This window comes from Triticum urartu, chromosome 1A, assembly GCF_056163025.1.
Source record: "Triticum urartu cultivar PI428250 chromosome 1A, HENAU_Tu73, whole genome shotgun sequence".
Taxonomy (NCBI): domain Eukaryota; kingdom Viridiplantae; phylum Streptophyta; class Magnoliopsida; order Poales; family Poaceae; genus Triticum; species Triticum urartu.
In genome coordinates, this window is record NC_141873.1 from 113,244,841 (window position 1) to 113,253,549 (window position 8,709).

The window sequence follows — 8,709 nt, forward strand, 5'->3', positions numbered from 1 at the left end:
AACTTCAACTAGTGGAGGGGAAGGAAAAAGAGAAAGGACATGCATTAATGGAGGTGGTGTAGTTAGCTAGGAGTAATAAAGAGAGAGAAAGGTAGGTAGAAGAAGGAGAGTAATGGAGGGAGAAGTAGTGAGGAAGAAGCAAAGTGAAGGATAGAGGAGGTGGGAGGTTGGGAAAGTGTGGAAGAGAGGATGGGGGAGGGGGAGAGGGGGAGGGGGAAAGGTGGTATATGTTGCGGCTTAGCAGTAGCGCGGGTGGTAAACCGCGCTACTGCTAAAGTAATAGCAGCAACACGCTTCTGGCACACGCGCTACTGCTAAGCGCGGCCCGGCATGTGGCCAGTTTCAAAATTAGCGGTAGCGTCGCCCAAAAAAAGCGCGCTACTACTATTACTTTATCAGTAGTGTGGTTATCTCGAGCGCACTACTGCTAAACCTAGGGTGGCGGGAACTGTCGGTGGATTTTAGTAGCAGCGTGGTTCCACTGGGCCGCGCTACTGCTAACTTGGTAGCAGTAGCGCCTCTTTTGCTCCCGCGCTACTGATAATTAGCAGTAGTGCCTGTTTCTGTACCACGCTGCTGCTAAGATTCTATGTATAAGGTTTTCCCTTGTAGTGTCCTAATATTTATGCTTATTTATCTGACAATAGTTGCACATATCTCGAAATACAATCTTTTACCCCAATTTACCGGTGCATCGGAAGCTGCTCGCCTCCGAGGAATGCGTTGATCAACTTCAGGCCTCGGCCGGCTTGTCAAGGAGCACTAGGTGTCCTGCCCCTCTGACTATCACCATGATCATGCCATGGTACTCCACAAAACTCCGGGAAACCTACATTTTTGCCCCACATGTCAGCACCACCGGTCAATAACGATGGCCGGTTCAGTTTGTTCAGTTCATAGTGTGTTCAGAGACTTCAGGCCTGCTTATCAAGGTACCAAGGCTGCCACGGGGTCTTGGTCGGTAGGTCGAGTGCCTCAACGCGGTACGGAGAGCCGATCACCGTCACCATGCCATATGCATCGCTGCTGCGATGGTAAATAGAGTGGGATTTAGCAATTGTCAATGTCGTGCTCATGGTTACTTCCATGTAGAAAAAGAATAAATATGCATCTTATAGAAGTTAAAAATGACTTGTTGAAAATCTAACGAGAAGCACACCTGTAGAGCCAAACTCTCAGGCCAACTTTGATGAGCTTGGAGTACATTGATAGGACCGAAAACACCTAGATATTGTAGGATTTCATGATAGGGTTACTGCACAAAAAACTGTATGACTAGAATGAACGACTACTCTTCTTTATTTATAAAATATTATAATGAAAAAACAAACTAAACAGCTATTGGTTGATTCCCGTGTAGACATGATATTTTCTTGGAAGCAATCCACCGAAATTCACATTGAATGCTTTATGCACATCTTCCCTATTGAAGTAGTCTTGCGCATTGAATGAATAGCATACAGTGGCGGAGCTACACCAGAATTCTTGAGGGACGAAACACAAAATGTGAACCTTTGAGGGGGAAAAATACTAAATTTTCTTCCATCTAATCTGTCTATTCATTATTTCATTCACAAAATTTTCTAAGGTGGGGGAGGGGCATGACCGCCTGAACTACACTAAGTTCTAGTGGTAGCATGGATCCAAGAACACCCGGGGTCACGTCAATTCCACCTCATATCATGCTAGAGATACACATAATTTTTGGATGAAGCTCAAACGTGAAGCTAATAGTTTCCATGTAACATTACCTCATTAGTCGCCAAGAATGCTGTGTTAGCGGATGAGGATGAGTTCAGGTCCAATAGGCACTTGGGGCCACAGACGTTGTATTCGCCAATCTTGCTGTAGTACTGATCGACGATCATCATGATATTTTTGTAGTCATCAATCCAGTTAGAGGACTTGAAGTCACATTTTTGGTTGATACATTGACAAACTGTGTCTGACACAACCGCGTGGATCCATGCGTAGTCAGCCAACCCTTTATAGTCATAGTGATCATCGATGACGGGGTTACCAACCTGTAGCGTATATATCCATTTTGAATGTTATATTCCGGCAGTGCTAAATTTCTTAAATCTGAATTCTAAACCTGAACCTAGTAGACCGGCGGTAACACCCCCCCCCCCCAAGCAATACACATCGCCCCGCCTCTATGTAGAACTCTCTGCCCTTGTACTGAGGAAACCTCTTGAACCAATTCATCAGGAAACTATAAGTGTCCCCAACTACAAAAAGGATGGCCCAAACTTCCATTTGTGAACATGTAATTATTACATAGCAACACAAGGTCAATGTATTTTTTGGGAAACAATATGCAATTATCACTTTACCTAAAAAACTGTCGTCACTCTAGTAAGGTCAAATTATGTATTGGTGTAGGAGAAGCCAACCCCAAGAGGAAACTCCAAGAATACCAAGTTAGCCTCTAAAAATTACAAACTCAAAGGACTTATCGCAAAGTTATTCATCAAACAAAGGTAAATAAGCACGAAAAGAACCAGGGTTCCAAGAAGAATTCATGCAAGCATGAATGCTCATCACCTTTGTCCCAAGTATATTTGTTGAAGTCTAGTGCTTCTCCTTTTTTGACAACTCCGAGAGGCCCTAGCTTAGTTGTAGCCCCATAGCCAATCAACAAGCAACCTGATCCTAAAAAATAAAATTTATTTCACAGAAATATACTTTGTGCATACAAAATAAGATGAAAAAATCACATTGAACAAAAAGGATTTGGTATCAGTAAATCCAAGAACAGAGGTCCTAGAGCTACTACCTCGGTCCTGTTTTAGTTAATGCTTGGTCATTATTTTTCTCTTTATTTGAGGTACTTGGTCATTCTTTGTAGCAAGTAAAGATGCAACCCAAAGTATTCCACAACCACAAGGCAAATGAGTAAATGGCTAACCAAGAACAGACTCTAGCAGCAGTAATAAACAATGAAAGTTATGCATGTGGCAGTAAAAAATCATACCATAACTCAACAATGCACAATATGCACGACATTTTTCAGTTAGCTAATAAAACAGGAGAAACTCACTGGTACAGCGAGGTGCTATACAAATGGTTTTTAACCCATTTTTCGCAATGGCATTTGGAACCGTCACCAAGTGAGTGACTGTGATAGGGTGGTCCTTCCCACACAACCCAGAAACCGTCGGGGATAGGGAGCCACCCAGACGCTGCATCCTTGCAACTCATTTGTGCTCGCATTGCCATCGCAGTCTGTATTATGTGGTGCTACAGTTACGATGTGCGGCCCATCACAAACGGTTCACGATTATAGAACTTGTATGATAAGCAAACAATCACACACATTCGCTTTTCACAAACCGTGTGCAATAACTAACTAAAGATCAACTAATCGTCATACGAGTGTCGGACATATGAAACGTCAGACCGTCGTAACATCATCATACATGACAACTATCGCACACGCTATTCTGTGGTGTAACGTTTACGATGCATACCACATCAGAAACAGTTCATGGTTGCGAATCGTGTATGATAAGGCAACTATCACAAATGTTTAGTTTGCCCGCCCTGTTTGTGATATTGTCTGACATCGCACATGCTTTGCAAACGGCAATTGTGTGCATGCTTGCAGACATTTTCTCTCTGTGAACCGTGTTGGATTATGGTGTATATCACAAATGTTTGTGTTTTACCAACCATGTGCATCATAACGACCTGGAGAGCATAATTCAACCGTAACTTAATTGCTGCTGTTTCAAATTGTACCGGATTTGAATTTGAATGTATGCTATAGCTTTATTCATATCCATTAGGTTCAAACAACCAATGCATTATTCGATTCATAGGTACATATGTTCAAGAATTACATAAGAGACAAATAAAGAATGATGAACGATAGTTGTATACTTGTATTATTAAATACGGTAAAGAAAGAGGCGAAACACATTCTGGTTGCTAAACAAGGTGAAGAGAAATACCCATATTTGCCCTCCTCCATGCACAAGGCACGCACGACTCTAGCCCAACCCCTTGTGATGGACGACCACCCATCCTTCACGGTCTTCATGAAAACATCTAGATAATCATCGTGTTCTGGTAGAAATACTTTAACCTTTGCATGCCCACCAATCATGTAGTTTGAGAGGTAATCTTGAGTAAACTGATTTGGGAACCACTGCAAAGGAAAAAGATTCAGACATTGTCATCTAATACAACTCATTATGGGTAGTAAAAAGAAGGCTACAGAGTTCTTACTTACCATCCTGCAGTTTGCTATTGTCTTGGATAAAGTGTAAACAAATAGTGTAATTGCCATCTTTTGACCCATTTTACTAACAAACTTTATCAGCTTCCTCACTTGATGTTGGTTCATCGATATCTCATTCCCACATACGCAGAAAGGGTCGAAGCACGACTCTTTACCAATGACATATGTACCTAAAAGCAGCATGTCAATTTTATAAGCTAAACAACAATTGCACAATGATGTAGGACAACACTCTTTTATAATATTTTGTAACATCCAATATACTCATATATTAGATGAATTAACATCTTACATTATGGGTCGGAAGGAGTTTATTGCATTTTTACAAATTATCAGCTGATTAACTGTTGTTGTATCCATGGGTTAGAGTTAGTTTGAGCTAGTTTGGGCTCAAATAGCCCTGAAGTATATCCAGACATGAGGGCTAGTTTGATCTAGTTGCATCTAACTCACCAAAAAAACTATCCCACCCAAGAGGTGCTAATTGGAGCTAGTTCTCCTAGTGCATTTATTGTCAATCTAACCTTGTCATCCAAACACCTCTTTGGATGGAGTTAGTTCAGGGTTAGTCATGAGCTAGAAACTAACTCTAACCTCTAGCTAAGTTGAGTATCCAAACAGGACTATGTTGTTGTTGCTGCTGCTCTTCAACGTATATCTAGACATCATCAGAATTAAGGTAACACTCTTCCTTGTTGCTATGTAGCCTAGGATTTCATATTTAGACATTAAGTACAGTTCATGTTGCTATGTAGCCTAAGATATATTACATATGGCCCTAGTTAACGTAACGATAAATGGGTTACAAATATATTCAGTTAAAAGTTTGATTCACTGATTAGTCCCTTATCAGCCCTGGTTTATATGGTACCAGCTACCGATATCCTGAACAGTGAGTATATATAAGCCATGGGATGAAACTAGCCTCGATGGAAAACAACAGTCATTCCCAAAATTGTCTTGTGCAGGTAAATCGAGAGGCATGTTAAGCACAACAGGCTAAACATCAACCAAATATATCCATGGCAGAGAAAATACTCTCCAAAAGATAGCTTCAGTGTGCAGGTTTAAGCACGCTAGTAAAGCAAAACAAGTGGAAAGGTGTGTTACCTACAACAGGCCTAACATTTAACAACAAGCAAACATAGTCATTCAAACTGGTATTGTGCCGGTCTAAGTACACTGGTTATTGTTAAATAAAAATGGAAAGGCGTGTTAACTACAAGATGCAGCAACCAAATGTAGTCAATCATAGTGGTATTTTTGAAATTGTTATTGATGAAATTGAACTGCACGGTTCATACTTGCACATATAGAACATCACATTATGAATAACTGGAATAAACAAGGCATACTATGAACAACCAAAGATAGCGTTTGGAACTGGACATATGCTAACTACAAACAATTAAACAATAAAAAAACTTTAAAAGAGGCATATGCTAGCTATAACAGGCTTAACAACAAGCAAATATATGGATTCCTATCGGTATGTTTAAAACTGGATTGATGAAATGTACTACACAGTAAATAGTTGCACATATAGAGCATCACATTGTGAAAAACTAGAATAAACAAGGCATACTGCAAACAACCAAATATAGCAATTAAAACTGGACATATTCTCAGTACACTACAAAAGGGACTCGACAAAACAAATCATGGGTTCCCCCTGTGAAGAGGCACAGCAAAACAAATCATGGGTTTCCTCACTTGTCACAGATGGGCTCATTCCCGTGGGAAGAGCATGGACCCTGGATGCGCTCCATGTTGTCGTAGATGGGATCCTTCTCCTTAGGAGAGCACGGCTGTAGGGTGCCCTCCCTGATGTCGCACACGAGCTCTTTCCCCTTGGAAGAGCAGGTGGGCTCTTTCCCCTTGTAAGATCCGGAGAGGGTGCCCTCCTCGTGGTCGCCGTCGATGAGGTCTGACTTTGAAGCTGTGGATCCCAAGCCAGCGTCACAGAACGTGTCCTTCAGAAATGACAAAAGGGGCTCGATGGTGATGTAGGATGGCAAATTCTTGACAGCGAGACAGAGGAGATCAGCGGCGGGGCCATGGATGAGATCGACGGTGGTTGAACTCGGGGGATTGGGGTGGTCTACTTAACCTATGAGATAGCTCGCGTCAGGCCGTCGCTGTCGACAACCTCGATGTCGAAGCCGGCGTCTATGACATACCCGCATACTCTAGCCCGGTGATTGAGTGTCTGCGGCCAGTAACGGTCATCAGCTTCCTCGGCAACATCGAGCGAAGAGACCATGATACACCTCTTTTGGGCCAGTCGCTCCTCGAGCTCCATGGGAAGCGTAGCTGGGCTTAGGCTGCGACGCTCTAGAGTGGGGGATGGGGATGAGGATGGGGATGGGGATCTGTGGGAAAGGGGGCGTTTGGCAGGCGTCATCTAAGAAACTCAGGGCGGCCTGGGTATGGAGGTCGGTGGGTAAGTTGCACGGGCAAACTGGTAGATGTTGACAATGGAGGCCTTGCGGCGGCGACCTTGCTAGGGTTTTGAGCGAGGGAGGTTTCGGTGTGTGTGTCTGTGTGTGTGTGTGTGTGCACGTGGGTGGAGGGGGGCGAGGTGTGTTTGAGGAAATTACGCGGCTACTGAAAATTCTACTATGCAGGAGTGAAATGCCGGGGCTATTGAAAATTTGGATCATGGTGCATCGCACATGGTTCGGAAATAACAACCATGTGTTATGAAACAGAAAAACCCTCGAGGCAGGCAGATATTTTCGAGGGATGCAGGCAGGAGTGGGAACAAGAAACATCACACACGGTCGAAACATAATAAATGTGTGTTACTAAAAGAAAAAACCTGCAGGTGGGTAGATATTTTTTAGAGGGGTAGCCTCATGGAGCCCAATGTACTGTGCAGATGTGCATGACATGAGCACTGGCGTGGCACACTGTTAGTGTGAGTGAACCGTGTCTGTTGCGTCATCCGACTTGTCTAATGTTCATAAATTTGGTGAAAAATGACGCGGGAGAGGGTCAGAACACGAACACACTTGCATGTGGACCAAATATATGTATGAAAATGGTGGTTTGATGTTCAAATACCAAATGCAACTTCGATGTGGCACCTATCTAGCAAAGCGCATGGTATTGCTTGCCCCTCCTCGTGTCGACATGAAGGTAATCCTAAGATATGAATGCATGCCCCCCCCCCGAAGGTTCACCTAGAAAATTGCAAAGTAGCAATCCCCCCCCCCCCACACACACTTTCAGTCGGCGGGCTAGAGAGGGCATCTCACCAAGATCAATCGTAAAACAGACCAATAATAATCCACCTTGGTCGTACAACCTCTCTCCTGTTGATGGTCAAAAGTGATGGTCTTCCATGCGACCCCGGAGATGGGGTAGCTCACCAATAATCACACAAGTAGCTATTCCCCGAAGACAACATTGATGTGGCACGTGCAACGAAAATCGTACAGTCCCCACACAGAGTGAGATCGGTTCATGACGTGTCGTGGTACTAGCCACTTTGACTCGATGTGAGGGATTCATGCGTACACATGCATGTGTGTGCTCAAACTATATCATGTCATCCCAAAGCATGACCTATATATATATACCCTATTACAAAAAAAAATCCCCTCCTAAGTCAAATTAACCTCTCTCATTATCAGGCAAAGTAGTGATGGACCAAGCGGGCCCACAGATGGAAAGCATCGATATCGCTGATATCCGCTTAAGTGGGTGAGAGAGGACAACCACCATCGCTTTGTATGTGGGCCAAATATATGTTGAATACCCAAAATGCACAACATTGATGTGGTACATGCCTCAAAAACCATAAAGTCCCCACACAGAGCGAGGTTCATGAAGCGTACTACATATGATGGTCCCATTCCCCCTCTTCGATGCATACTATATGCTCCTACCGTAATACAACCCAAAAAGAATCATCCTTTATGGTGAAATTAATTAACCTCTGCCGATGTAGGTCAAAGTGATGCATGCACTGATGATGGCCTCGCGGGCCCACAGATGGAAGCCTCACACGTGAGTGTCCTAGGATAACCACCGCCTGCATGCATGTGGCCCAAAGAGGTGTTGTGTCATATTTGAATAGCCAATTTCACAACTTTGATGTGGCATGTGCCTCGGAAACTGAAAGTCCTGACACTGAGTGAGGTGTACCTGTTCACGGGCGCGTACGTATAGTATATATGCTAGTCCCCTCCCACCTCTTCGACATGTGCTATATACTCCCACCATAACACAAACAAAAACCTCTCTACCGGCTATTGGTCAAAGTGATGGACGACAACCTCGTGGGCCCACAGAAAGCATCACACGTGAGTATCGAGTGTCATGTAGGACAACCATCGACTGCATGTGGCCAAAACATGTATGTACATATGTATGAAAGAGTTATGTAATGCTTTAAATAACGAATTCACGACTCTGATGTGGCACCTGCCTCACAAAATGGCCAACCCACATGATGG

At 43.4% G+C, this 8,709-nt stretch overlaps 1 pseudogene; it reads right to left on the reverse strand.

The window, feature by feature from the left end:
• Positions 1 to 683: 683 nt before the first annotated feature.
• On the reverse strand, positions 684 to 8,295 carry LOC125532759 (serine carboxypeptidase-like 26; annotated as a pseudogene).
• Between the last annotated feature and the right edge of the window lie 414 nt (positions 8,296 to 8,709).